The sequence below is a fragment of the Arvicanthis niloticus genome, chromosome 5 (assembly GCF_011762505.2).
Source record: "Arvicanthis niloticus isolate mArvNil1 chromosome 5, mArvNil1.pat.X, whole genome shotgun sequence".
NCBI lineage: Eukaryota > Metazoa > Chordata > Mammalia > Rodentia > Muridae > Arvicanthis > Arvicanthis niloticus.
The window spans coordinates 38,419,968-38,434,718 of record NC_047662.1 but is presented as its reverse complement, the minus strand read 5'-3'; the positions used below and the strand labels follow the sequence as shown (position 1 = coordinate 38,434,718).

The 14,751-nt window shown below is 45.4% G+C and overlaps 1 protein-coding gene and 1 long non-coding RNA gene across 4 annotated transcripts in view; one reads left to right on the top strand and one right to left on the bottom strand.

Moving 5' to 3' along the window:
• Trabd2b (TraB domain containing 2B) overlaps positions 1 to 14,751 on the top strand; it is a 265,876-nt gene that overhangs the window by 33,473 nt on the left and 217,652 nt on the right. The gene's annotated exons all lie outside the window — the stretch shown is intronic.
• LOC143442378 (uncharacterized) overlaps positions 1 to 14,751 on the bottom strand; it is a 45,175-nt gene that overhangs the window by 12,047 nt on the left and 18,377 nt on the right. The window contains exon 1 of one of the 2 annotated variants that reach the window (XR_013110506.1): positions 1,170 to 1,224. The exons of the other annotated variant lie outside the window; for it this stretch is intronic. This is a non-coding gene — a long non-coding RNA (uncharacterized LOC143442378). Of the gene's footprint in view, positions 1 to 1,169; positions 1,225 to 14,751 lie in introns of those variants that run through there. 2 annotated transcript variants of the gene reach the window in all.

The following is a 14,751-nucleotide window of genomic DNA, read 5'->3' as shown; positions in this document are numbered from 1 at the left end:
CATGTGATCTTAAAGCAGGGTCAAAGGCTATGAGAAGTGTTCTGATGGCTCCTGGCATAATGCCATGGAGTGTCCCTGAAAGCAATGAAGGCAGAATGAAGTACACTGAGGCAGTCGAGGGGGGGTGTATGCTCAAAGTAGAGACAGTGGATTAGTTGCTTCTATATTGCTGTAATGAAACATCTTAACCAAGCAACTTATGAAAGAAAGTATATAATTGGGCTTCTGGTTATAGATGATTAGAGTCCATGATGGTGGAGCAAAGGGATGGAAGCAGGAACAGCTGAGAGCTCACTTTTAAAACCTCAAGCAGGAAGTAGAGAGCATATTGGGAATGACAAGCCTCTCAAAACCTAAAAGTTCAACATCAATGACACACTTCCTCCAACATGGCCACACTTCCTAATCCTTTCCCAAACAGTTCCACCAATTAGGAAGAAACATAGGAACCTATGAGGACCATTCTCGTTCAAACCACCACAGGAGAATCTGGTGGAAACACTGAAAAGGGTCCCAAGCAGAGTAGCCAGTCCCGGAACTAGAGTGATGAGCATGGAGGGGATCTCACCTGGGTCCACCTCCAAATGAGGAAAGGGAAGGCTGGCATTCTAACTAGAGACAGCTCCGTGTCACTGGAGGGATAGAAAAAGCACAGATATCCTCTTGAAATGGAAAACTAAAGGACACAGGAGTGGTGGGGATGTGGTCCTCACGGCCTCCATGGGACTGAAATCAGTGCAGTTGGCAAGTTTGTGATTTAAAGATTCTGTGCTAGACTACAGGTGATAGCAAAGATTTCTCTGTCTCTTCCTTCCCTCTTTCCCCTCCCCCCACCAGTCCAGATAAATTCTGTCCTCACTTCTCTGTATTGGCAAGGACACTGTACAGCCCTGGTAAGGATGAACTTTATTTCCACGCACTGATTGCGGATACTATGTGACTAAGTTTCTGTGGCTCTCTTCTCCTTTTCCCATTATTTCAGTGGGAAATAATGTCATGTGCTTGCAAAGGAAGACTGCAAGGAATAGTGACTAGGTGTGTCTCTAGCCTCTAAAGGCTCCTCCCCCACCCCCAGCCCATGTCCGTATACAACAGACTCTTACCCAAGCACATAGCTGACTTTAGCTTGGGACATTTTCATATATTTCTTCCACTTAAATAAATCCTACCTGTCTTCTTAGAGCTCATTCAGAAAGCCAATAAAATAGTCTTTCTCCTCTTCCTCTTCCTCCTCCTCCTCCTCTCTTCTCTTCCTCTTCTAAGGTGTGGTCATCTTTGCCATCACTATGTTTATATTGTAGCCAGAGACAAAATGAACATAGAAGCAAAAAAACACATAGTTACTTAACATAGGGATGGCTGTAAAACAATCAAACAGGGTCTAGCCTGTGCAATGACAGAACAGCAGCTCTCTAGGGGACACCTGATTGAAGACCTCGGTTAGGACAAGAGCCAGCCACAGGAGGTCCCTGGGGGAGAAGGTAAACAAATGAAGATGTTCAAACCTGAAGAACTTGGTTTGTTCAGGAGAAACAAATCACTGTGGCTGGAACATGGAGACCAAGGGGAGAATGGGTGGTATAACATGAGAAGACAGGCGAAGTGATGGAAGCCATGATAGGGACTCCAACAGGAAGCCAGAAGTGGTGTACAACACTGTTTGGTGATGTACAACGGATCCCTGGCTCCTACATAAAAAAAAAAAAAAAAAAACCACAGACTGCAGTACAAAGGCTGGAAACAGAGAGAAAAGCAAGAACCTATGTCAGTAGAGTAAGCTCCCGGGACAGTGGGCCAGACTTTGACTGTAGAAATGTGCATAGTGAATTTAACAGCTGACTAGGAACTGTGACACTTCCTTAAGTTGATGTTTATTTACCACGAGGGTTTCATCATGGAGGTGTGAAAGACCCATTTAAAACACTTCATGGGACCTTTGTAGAAATTGTCAGACATTTGGCCGTTGTAGTTTCTCCTATCCTGTGTCAAAAGCAGGTTGGTTTCTAGCTTGAGCTATTCTGAGGTATGTTCTGCCTGTCTGTTCTCTGGATATTCAGATCCTCGAGGGACAGGGTCAGATGCCTAGAGACTGGCAAGCAATCATTTTATCTCCCTTTCCAAGCTACACTCAGCCTCCTCCACAGACGGGACTTACCCAATCTGATCAGTCAAGAAGAAGAAACGCTTATCCTAGCTCTGAGACTTGGCAGAGAGGCTCAAATGCTTAACCTAGTCATGATTAAAGTTGTTTGCCATTTTGTCCTGGACTCAGTTTCCCTCTCTAGTGGGGCAGAAGATTGGACTTAGTGACTTACAATGTCTTCGAGCTCTGAAGCTCTCTGGCCTGTTTATAGTACTCTGTTTCCACTCAGAATCCCTTGTACATCTGCTCCTCATGGAGAGAACAAAGCCGCAGTGTCTGGATGGAGCCGGTTCTGCACCGGGCCTCAGTCCCACAAGCAGAGAGGCCCACTTGGAATCCTCTGAGGAGGGCAGCAGAACACGACTATGGTCTGCTCTGCCCTGTGCGTTCTGGAAAGCGCCAGCAAAGCCCATATTCCCAGCCCACGCGCTGGAGCAAGCCGTCCTCTCTTTGAAACTTAAGAAAGTAGCAGGAACAGCCATTTACCTGTCACATGGTTTTCATAATTTCCCTGGCACCTTCGCTAATCATTGAAGCGGTTTCGGCAGGCGCTGCAGCAAGCTCCGGGTCTGACGTGAACGCACTGGACCGCAGCTCTTTTACAGTGAAATCTTACAGGACCCCCTCCATGTCCAGCCACGGGGGTCTGCTTATGAATATTTGGGGTCCTGGTGAAACCCAGTAAACTAAATGAGTCTCAGGAAGATAAAACCCATGATGCTTTGGTAAGTAAAGTTACAATAAGGCTTACTCTATGCTAGAAACACCCAGGGTGGCTAAATGAGAGAGGAACAAAGGCAAAGTATTCAACATAGCCCCATGTGGTCTCAAAATGAGACTCCTGTATTCCCATTCTCTCCGGGGATTAATGTGTGCAGTGCCCAAGAGTACAAGGGACACAGTAAAAAAAGGATGTTAACCCCAGTTACTTCCCAGAATTCCAGACTCTAGGGACCCAAACACTGTGGTTTCAGGGAAAGTACAAGGGGACTAGGTGGTTTTGACAGCTGAGGCTGCAGACCAGGTGTGCTGTTAGGCTCTCTCTCCGGGCATCTGTGTCCTCATCTGTGCCATGGGGTCGACAATGAAAGTTCTAGCAATGTAGCAAAGGGGAGATGAGTTAAGGACAACCCATAGATGGTTTAAAACATTCTAAATTGCTTGCAGGGTGTATTTGGGGTGGTGGGAGGGGTGAGATCGAATACAGGCTAGAAAACCTGCTTCATTCCATGTCCACCTCTCGGCCCTGAGCAAGGATAAGCAGGCCCAGATCCTATTTGGTACCCAATGACCTGCTTAGTCTCTGGGGGGCATTGGTATGGCAGATTTCCTTGGGCAGCCAAAGAGGCTGAACCCAGTGAATTTCCACAAGCCCGGAGGGCCCCACTCAGAGGCTCACACCTAGGGGAACTTGAGATGTTGGCCAAGTTCAGGCTGTGGGAAGGAAATGCAAGTGCTGTGTCGGCTGGATTTGATGGGGAAATGGGCCTCCAGGGTGGAAAACGAAAATAAAGACAAGGATTCTTGCTGTAGCTTGCTCATAGAGAGATACAATCCTCAAAGCCTCCTTTTCCCCCATCTCCAGCTTTGGTTGGAGAACTGAGCTTCTAAATCAGGCCCAGCAGAGACCCCACCTCCTCCAGGCAGCCTGCTTGGATAATTCTAGCTCTGTTAGTGTTAACATCCCGAGGCCTTGAAGCACGACCGACCCCTTACTCTTGTAACAGCCTGCTTTCTACAACTTTGGTTTGCTGATTTTGATTATAAACTTCCACCAGGAAAGGAAAAAAAATAAATTCTCCATTTTTTGACTCGCTACTGTCCACCCCATCCTGTGCTAGATACTTCTTGTATGTTCTCTCACATAAACCTTGCAGCTGCCCTTCAAGCTTAGGCCATTGTATTGTGTCTATCATATGATGACAGGCTAAGTGAGGTATAAATCCTAGAATTGGAGCCCAAACCTGCTGCTCTGAGGTTTTCTAATGTCAAGTGTCCTTCAGGTCCCCGATACTTTATGTCAATGCAAGTTTCCCTGTGGGAGAGAATAATCATAGTACATTTGGGGAGTGCTGTCTGTTAAGAATCCCTCCTGAGTCTCCTGGGTCCCATTCAAGGCTTTGAATGGCCATGCAGAGAAAATACAGAACTTATTTTCCAGAGCTCAGTGTATTGGAGGAAGTCCAGGCACAAGACAGTTTGTAGCACTCTTCCAAGTCCATGGCCACACACTTTGAGACATGCCATCTCTAAAGAAAAGGAGCCCAAAATGGCAGTATCCAGGGGCTAGCTCTCTGCAGCACTTCTGATATGGCTGTGCTGGCTGAATTCAATGGCTAGGAAAGAGAGAAAGAGGGCAAGTGAAGTGATGGATGAGGGAAGAAGAGGCATAGAGACTGAGATGAGCATGAGAAGACTCAGACAAGGAGACAACAGCTACGGCTGCAACCCAACATGAGCTGTTAACATCTTTTGTGACCACAGAAGCTCGTCTTTGTGGCCAGAAGCACAGTATGACTCTGAGTCATGCTTTCAGAGCTGCAAGCAGGATGCAGTAGCTGAAATGAATATGGGAATGTGTATCTGTGGCCTGGAAAACAGGCAGAAAATATTTTTGAAAATAGCAAAAATCCTCAGTTAAAAATTAGTTGGACACCAATGGAACACTAACCAGTGCCCCCTTAATCAGACAATATCTTACCACCTTGGTGAACCCACCCCTACCTTTTTTTTTTTTTCAAATATTTATTCTTATTAATTTTAAGTCTCTCTGTCTCTGTCTCTGTCTCTGTCTCTGTCTCTGTCTCTGTCTCTGTCTCTGTCTCTCTCTCTCTCTCTCTCTCTCTCTCTCTCTCTCTCTCTCTCTCTCTGTGTGTGTGTGTATGTATGAATGTGTGTGTGTGTTTAGGGGTATTTATACATGAGTGTGGGTGCCCAAGGAGGCCAGACATGTTTGATCTCTTGAAGCTGAAGAGGATTGTAAGCCATCTGGTGTGGAGGCTGGGAACTGAACTTGGGTTCTCTGTAAGAGCAATAGGGATTCCAACTGCTGAGTCATGTCTTCAGCCCTCTATGTCTCCATTTTCTAAAGCTCTGTTATGTGGGTTCATTTGTCAAGAAGACGTCTTTGGTTTTAAATGGGTAGTTATAGTTTATTTATTTATTTTAAAATTTATTTATTTATTCACTTTATATCCTACTAACAGCCCCCTTCTTCTCCTAGTCCCCTCTCTCCCAGATCCTCCCCCATCCCCCCTCCCTTTCTCCTCTGAGAAGGGGAAGCCCCACCCCACCCCCAGTATCATGCACACAAACACCAGTCACTGCAGGAATAGGTGCATCCTTTTTCACTGAGGTGAAACAAGGCCAACCAGTTAGGGGAATGAGATCCACAGGCAGGCAACAAATTCAGGGATAACCCCATGCTCCTATTGTTGGGCGACCTGATGAAGACCAAGCTGCACATCTGCCACATACGTGCAGGGGGCCTAGCTCCAGTCCATGATAGTTCTTTGGTTGGTGACTCAGTCTCTGGGAGCCCCTAAGGGTCCAGGTTAGTTGACTCTGTTGGTCTTCATGTGAACTCATTGTTCAAGAAGACATCCTTCTCTTCCTCTTCTTTTTCTTTTTCTAATGTAACCCATGCTGTCCTTGAATTCACTATGTAGCCAAGGATAACCTAAACCTTTAATCTTCCTGCCTCTACTTGTCAAGTGCTAGAAATACATGTGCCAACATACTCAGTCCATATGTGCTGAGATCTAACTCAAGACTTTTTGCTTGCTAGAGATGGTGGTTTGAATAAGAGTGTCTCCCACCCCCAATACATTCATTTTGAAATGCTTGGTCCAAAGTTGGTGAAATTGTTTGGGAAGAATTGGGTGTGGCTTTATTGGAGGAGGTGTGTCCCTGGGGATGGGCTTTGAGATCTCAAAAGCCTATAGCATTCTCTGTTAACCCTCTCTTTCTCTTTGTCCCTCTCTGTTTCATTCTTGCGAATCAGATGTAAGCCCTCAGCTACCGCTTCACACCATTCCCCACTGCCCAACGCCATGCCCCCAGCCATGATGATCATGAACTTTAACCCTTGGGAACCTGTAACCATGAGCCCCTAAATTAATTTTTTTATAAGCTTCCTTGGTTGTGGTGACTCCTTAAAACAATAGAAAAGTAAGACACTAGGAAAACATTAACCCAAGATTTTGTGCATATTTGCAAAGCACTCTACCAACTGGGTTACATGTTCAGTTCCTATCAGGATGACACCTGAAGACTCCATGCTTTCTTCTCTCTTCTTTAAGAACCCTCAAGTCTGTTTTCTCTCCCAAAGAAGATGCTGAAGACAAGATGCCAACATCTGGACTTGAAATATTGGTACCAACATTAGGCAAAGAAGTGGTCTTGCTGAATTCCGCCCAGCAACTGAACACTTGTGACATATTAGACACTGTCAGGAACTCTCTACAAGGGGACACATGCTGGTGTGCCCAACTGTTGACAGACAGATGAAAAGCTCCTGGAAATTGTCCTGTGAGACAGAGGTAAAGGAAAAGGTCAGGGCCGGCCAAAATCAACATCTTCAAGCAATGGCTCTCATTGCTTGTGGCCTGTTTTTTGTGGAGTCTGGAGCAATGTTTCTCAGTATGTGGTCCCTGGACCAGCAGTATCTGTGTCACCTGAGGACAGGGTAGAAATATAAATTCTTATATTTTGTCCTGCCAGAGCAACTGAGTCAGAGTCTCAAGTGGAGCCCCACTAAGAATTTTAATAAGGCTTAGGGAATCTGAAGCCTGTGAAGATTGGTGATCCACTGGCTTGTATTCCTGTAATACTGCTTGCAAGAAACAGCATTATTATTGCTTGCTACAGAAAACACCTCAGAGAGAACATTTGCTGGGTCCTAGAACTCAGAGCAGAGAAGTTGCACAGCTGGAAGCCAACTCAGCTGGTATTCCACATGGCAACTCATCTGTCCCCAGAGACATTCCATCTGGGCTAGGGGAGGAGCTTCCTAGAGCAGGACTGAGGGTTGTGCCCAAGTTTCTGAGAGAGCTGCCTGCCTTGGCCTAGAGAAGGCTTTAATTGGCTCATTAATAGCTGTGATTAGTGAGAAAGGAGAAGCCTTTATCTTTGAAGTCCAGAGGCTGAGCTGGAGCTCATGCAGGGGGCGTGCTGTGGCTAATTAAAGCTGAGCCATGTTTCCTGTCAAGACCAGGAGTGTTAATGGCTCCAAGCAAGAAAAAAATGAAGCTTCAATTTCCATTGAGAGGTAATGGATAGAATCAGGAGAGTGAAGATGAGAAGGGGCCACTTAAAGGGGCAGAGCCCCTGGGTGGAAGCAGGGCTCTGGGGGCTTTTTTAAAGTACCCAAGGAGGTATTACTGGCCTTGGGGTGTCATGGGATAGGAGGGAGGTTCAGATTCCCACAGGAGAAGCCCTGAGACTGATGTCTTCATCCCTCTTGTTATTGTGACTTTGAGTATCTCAGCTTCTAGCCTGATTACACCTGCTCAGGGCAGTGTGAAGTGTAAATGAGAAGGGATGTTGGGTAGCAGTCCTGAAAGCAGCAGATCTCAAAGTCCTCGAGGGTTCTGGTCCCCAAAGCCTAACTACAGCTATTTCATTTCTTTCAAAAATAGCCTAAGAGCCAGACACATAACCCAGTGCTTTACATGAAGGATCTCCTATGGTGCTCTTAGTGGGTAGCTTAGCCACTTGACATACATCTGAGCAATGTACAAACAGCTATAACTTATCTACTAATGTGGCCGAGTCTCAACCCCATCCTTGAACCTGTTTTTTTGGGACCCAGATTACTTCAAAATGAGAAAACCAATCGCTTCTGATGTTCCATCTGGCAAGAAGACCCAAGACCTCTTCTCCTTCTTTATCCTTATCTTCCCTGCCTATATCCTCAGCCTCATGCACCCCTATTGAGAAAGGTGACTACAGAAAGAATCTGGTCTAAGGATAGATACACTGTGGGTAGGTGAAGGGGTCAAACTAGACCCACTATGTCGACATAAGCATAAAGATGATATTTCTTCATCAGAAGTCAAGATAACTACCCTGCAAACAGCCATTTTTTTATTTCATCAATTTATTCCTCTGAAAAGTTTGACTGAACACATCATCTTCTATTAAAATGATATAAAAAATACAAATTTCAGCCAATAATTGGTATATAAGTTGAAATAAGACCTGGGTAGTTTGAATAACTAACCCAGGACATAAAATATGTAACAAACATAGTTTCCCTGGGAGCCTTGATTTTTTTAGGTTTATGTAGCCAAAGCTTTTCCTTTCTTCAAAGGACCATGTCTAACTTTCCCTTCCCTGGAATGGCCTTAGTCTTCAGATCTCTGCCATTCTCTTCCCAATGGCTTATTTCCGAGTTGATTGTGGACTCTGCTCATTTCCTACCACTACCAGTTCTAAAACTTTAAACACAAATAAATACGAGCAGACTGAGTCATCTGTCTGTCCCAGGGCCCACAGGGGCAGCAGGTACAAGTGTGTACGAGCTGATGAAGAAATGTATGACCAGTTTAAGTCTTCCCTGAAAAACAGAAGCAAATATTGAGCTCTAGTTCATCTCTGCATTCCTCCAGGTTTCTTCAGTCCTTTCTCCAGCAACCACAATCACACTAGAAAGCCTCCCTGAGATTAACAAATAAGCCTTGGAGAGAAAATAAGTCTGGCTATAAGACTAAGGTGACCACGCTTGGGAACACTGGCAGGGCAGAGGGGAGAAAGTCAAATGACTACAACTACCCAGGTCCCTTCCACAAGGATGGTGTGAGAAGAGCTGCTCCATGTATAGACTCCCTCAGAGATCACAGGTACCCTTGGTATGTGAGGTTTCTTAGAGCTCTATATGACCTTGACCCAACTGAGAGGTCACCACAGTGAAACAGAAAAAGCACACGAAGAAACTCTGGCTCCCTCATGACCCAACTGCCCCCTTTATATCCCATATAGAGTGATAATAATGATGCCACCTTCAGGCAGAGCTGAGATATGTGGCAACAGTGGCAACTGTTGGGTGACATGTTGTCTTAATGACTTCCATAATGACAGAAAGTGGTGATGTATATGGAAGGGAATCAGACCAGGCTGTGCTCAGGGTGCTATGAAACTCACCTCCCCAGCACATCCTCCGTGCCAGACCCTGGGCTGCTAGACACATGACCACACATTAATTCATTAATTCCCTGAGCCAATAGTTGGAGTGCAGATTAACCCCACAGAAACCATGGGGAAACCGAAACCAGAAAGACTCAAAGCAGTAGTGTCCCATGCTGGTCTCAACTGTCAATACTGAGCTAGGCTCAAAATCTAGGACATTCTTACTCCATATTCACACTGACTCTCCCACCCACAGACACCTGTTCTTGCTTCATGTCAGTCATGCACGTGTGCTGTTTCCTTAGAGACAAGTCCTTCCTTCTGTGTCTCTTGGCATCCTTAAATTGATTCTCTGCCAAGTCTACCCAGACCTATGCCCACCTTCCTCCATGACCATCTGGCATCACATCACAGTTCCTATTATATTTGGAACCAGCATGGGAGTGCTTCCTATGAGAAAGGATTACAGGGGCCTCTACCTCTCAGCTAACATAATAGGGTTCCACGGGATAGGACATAGATCTTATGTTTTCCTTACTCCACACACCTCTACTCAACTCAGCCACAGAAGTCAGATTCCATGGCAGCTTGTACAAGCCAGATCTTCCTAAATGCTGAATGTGTGTGTGTGTGAGGGAGGGACAGAGGGAGGGAGGGAGGAAGGGAGGGAGGGAGGGAGGGAAGGTAAGTGAGTGAGTGAGTGAGTGAGTGAGTGTGTGAGTGAGTGAATGAGTGTGTGAGTGTGTGTGTGAGTGTGTGAGAGTGTGTATGAGTGAGTGAGTGAGTGTGTGAGTGAGTGAGTGTATGTGAGAGAGTAAATATGTGAATGAGGGTGAGTGTGTGAGTGAGTGAGTGAGTGTGTGTGTGAGTGAGTGTGTGAGTGTGTGAGTATGTGAGTGAGTGTGTGTGAGTGTGTGAGTGAGTATGTGAATAAGAGTGAGTGAGTGTGTGTGAGTGAGTGAGTGTGTGAGTGAGTGTGTGAGTGAGTGTGTGAGTGAGTATGTGAATGAGAGTGAGTGAGTGAGTGAGTGAGTGAGTGAGTGAGTGAGTGTACTGGCCAGTATGGGAGTGCTGAGGTGGATGAATGCCTACTACAGTCAGAGATTGAAAGACTGGCATCAGTCTTCTTCAAGTATTTTCCAGTTTCATCTGACCAGTGTCTCTGCTCAAATCTGTTCCCAGGTCAGAGTAGGCCCTGACAGGATCCCTTCTTCCCATCTGTCCTTATATGATTTGGCCAGCTGAGAAGCTCTTTCCTCTTTGAGGATTTGCTCTCTTAAGAAAACTGAAGCTTTCTGTTACAAATGCTTTAGTCTCCACAGTAGCCCTTGGTCATGGGAAATACTTATTAACTTTCCCAAGTTAGGTGACAGCCCATTGCTAATACAATGAAACCTGTCTCTGATAAGAATTTAGGCAAAAGTCTCTAGCAAAAAACAAATGTGAAATATTACTACACCACACACACACACACACACACACACACACACACACACACCAAAAGCAACAGGACACTCCTAGAGTGTGGCACAAATGATCAGTAATTACTGCATTCAGCCACTTTGCTCTTCAGAGGGACAGAAGGCTTGCCTCTTTCCCACCTCTCACCCCTTGCCTGCCAGGGGACTGCTGGACTTCCTCTTAACAAGAACCATGATTTATGTTGGCGGAGCCCAATTAGCTCTAAGCTCTCTTGGGCCGCCAAGTGCCCCGCTGGCCAGCAGCTGAGGCCTGTCTGGCGGGACATATTTGAATGATGAAGCCATGCTGCGTGCTAACTCAGCCCAGGAAAGAGCAACTCAACTTAGATGCCCACCCTAGGCTGCCAGGCTTGGCTCTTGCCCATGAATTGGGCAACAGAGCAGTCTGGCAGAGGAAGGGACTGTGCTTCCTTGGCAAGAAGGGGGAGGCTGGTCCAGGAGAGCATCACCCCAGGGCAACATGCCCTCCCTGGGTTTGGCTGGGCCTAGCAAGTTCAGACAGCCAGAGAGCTCTGAGCTGAAAGCCAAGAGATCTGGACCGACACCAGCCCCACCCCCAGCTTACTCTACATGACCCCAGTGAACTGTCCATCTTCCTCTTTCTATCTCTACATCTGCCAATACAGTGGACAGTGGAGAGGATTTTCTTCCCTGATTTGGGAAGCACATAGAGATGTATGATAGGGCCTCAGTTTCTTTATCTGCAAATTGGGACAAACATGGCCTTCCTGGGCTAGTGTGGAGAGTTTATGTGAAGATACACAGTACTTGCACAGAATGGGAGCTACCTCCATCCTCTATCTAACCTTTGTTTTTTCCAATATTCCATTTTCATATGGTGTGAATAATGAAAGCCTATTAGTATTATGAGACATTGGTAGGTTTGAGTTCTTAATTTCCATCTCTCTGAGCCTCGAGTCAACATTCTAAGACATCAAGATCTTGGCACTACCCAGTGGCATTCAAGAGTGGTAGATATATAACCTGGGAGCTGGTTTGGACAGAGCAGACATACAGATGCAGATCCCGCCTCCCCCCACCCCCCAGCTACCACCCCAATCTCAGCCCTGTTAAATCAATGCCAGTTCTTCTACGAAGCCAAGTCTTCCAGAAGAGACCAAAATCAAAACAGAAAGCAAGGAAAGGTGATTCTATGGTTCAGGGAGTCATGTGCAGGCAAAAGAGAAAAGCTCAGGCTCCATGACCCAATCAGGCGTTCCCTCACTGCACACTCGGGGCACACAGTCCTATTAGTCAGCCCTAAGCACCCCCTGCTGAACAGAGCAAGGCTAAAATTGGGAGAAAGAGCACAAGGGTTTTAATATCAGTCTAGTCACTGGTTTCTTAGACTAATTTGCCAAGTACTTTCAACTATAGGGTCTCAAATGTATCTTGGAGAAACTAAAAGTGTCATGAAAGCCCTTCAGTATGGCTGTCCACACCAGGAGACGCTTTTGTTTTTGTAAACTCTTGGCAGTGAAACAACTGACTTCTCTTGGCTCTGTTTCTTCAACATCTCTTTTAAAAGAGAAAACAAAAAGCAAACAATTTCCCTTTTATTTATTAATATCTCTAGGACACCCAGCAGGGGGATGGAGAATCCAAGGAAGATGGACGCGGAGACCAGCTAAGTGTGCAGTTCTTCATCCCCACTTGGGGGAGGGCAGACTGAGGCCCATGCCAAACTCTGTGAACATGAGAGCCTGCAACTCCCAGAGAAACAAACATAGTCCAGGGTGAGGGAGGAGCCAAGCAAGGCTAATATACTTGGCAGGACTTGAGAGGTTTGGGGATATTTAAGGCAGAGTATTAATTCATTTTGGGGAATTTGTGGCTTCTAGATGCCAACTCTGGACTAGATAAATAAGAATCTGCCTATGAAATGCTTTAAGTGTTTGCCCCAAGTGCCATCACTCATTGCTATTCTCTTACCTTCTGAGAAGGTGGGATCCCATCAGTCTGTTGATTCACTTTGAGTCTCTTGCACACACCTGCCTACCCTAGTGCTAACCATTCAAAGGGTCATCAGTAGACCGACCCAGGAACCAGCCCCCACTCATCAGTGACCCCATGGAGACACCACTATGATTCAATCACCAGGAACCAGTCCTGCACTGAGGAGATGGTAGGTGTCCACTGTGGCTAAACTCACACATGTTGCAGCACATGGATTCCAGAAAGAATAGTCAACTCAGATGTGATTCATCCTAGTCACAGAACCTCAGGGTGTGACCTTAGATAAGTATGTAGTGGAATGTGTGAGCATTCAGCATCGAGACACCATGATCCAAGCAACTTATAAAGGAATCCATGTCTGTTTATTAATCAGCAGATGGTATCTTTCTGATCTCCCTCTGCTGGGTGTGGGGAGCCCACAGAAACTGGGGCAGAAGGAAGTGATCTGTGAGGCTGGACTGAGCTCTCACTTACAAAGAATTAGTCACTGAGTGGGAAGAGAAAAGCCAAAGACTAAAGACAAATCTAAACCTTGGTATTTTCAAGAATGATACTGCAGTTTCCTAATTCTATGCAAATGTCTCTTCCAAGCCAGTGAGATGGCTCAGCAGGCTAAGATGCTGAAGCTGCTTACCTGAGTTTGATTCCCAGAACTTATGTAAAGGTGGAAGAAAAGACTACACAAGGGTGTTCTCTGACCTTCACTGGTGTCCTGTGACATGTGCGTGTGAGCACACAGTTTAAAACCTAAGATATTTCTTAATTTCCCAGAACTTAGATTCACCCTCACAGCCACCACCATAAGTAAGGATATGTTACTCTCTTTCTCCAATATTTTATTAGTAAATATATTAACAGAGTTGTACTTTTGAAGTAACAGGAGGTCAGCAATTTGACTCCCTGTTTTTTTCCAAGGGAAGGATGATGTTTAAAAAAAAAAATAGACTCCTTAAAGGAGTCATTAATTAAATTTCCTTCCAGAGACATCATGTGCTGATTAAAATCAACTGTCCTATAACTCTAGCCTGGTGGCAGGTGCCCTCTGAAAGATGGCACCTCTCTTCCCAGTAAAGGGCTCTGACCCTCTGGCCCTATTCATAATCTACATTTTTTTATTTTACTTGCTTTTCTGAGTTACCTCATTTACAATCTGATTTTGAATGCTATCTTAATCACGTGCTGAACTCTTCTCCCAAGACCCATAGCTGCATGCTATACTGTGTGTGTTTGACTCTAAGCATCAAAATAACATTCACTAGCCAAACAGAGCTGTTTTCCTCCCTGGGAAACCTGGTTCTTTCATTTACCCTCAGCAATGGGATAAGGAAATGAAATAAAGGGACAGAAAACAGAAATAAAGACAGAGAGGGAAAAAAAATAATCAAACATGGGGGAGAAGAAAAATGCATGGTGCAGGAGAGCCTTACAAGATTTTCTTGTCCAACCTATTTTCTGAACATGAACCAAGTGGCTTGTCTGGAAACAATGTATCCTAACATCTGGGAGGGATCTTTCTAAGATCAGCAACACAGAACACTTAGGAGTGACCCGGAGAAGGCACATGGCCAGGCTGCAAAGCTGGGCCTTTGCTTTGGAACACTCATCCTAATATGTGGTCATTGTTCATCTATTTGTATGTTCGGTGTCTGTCTTTGTACAGTAAGATCTGTGAGGCCAGGGGGCCAATGTTGACAGCTTCACTGCTTGGGTACTTTGTGCCCTGCCCTCCTGTCTGTAACCTGGTACTCCTTCATAAAGCCTCCCTCTGTTAGTCCGTTGGAGCTTGTATTCTGTTTCTGTCAAAAACACTACAGACACATATATAAAAGGATTTAATGTACTGTATGGTCATGTAATGTCAATATTATGTGACAAACCAACATAATGGCGACAGAGCCCTATTTACTTTGTGTAGGAGACATCTAGCACATTATGTTGCAGAAGTGTAAAACTTAATCCCTTAGCACTCTATCATAAGCAAATGTGGGCCTATATTGATTAAAGTGCACGTGTGAAACAAAAAAAATATTAAGTTACTGGAAG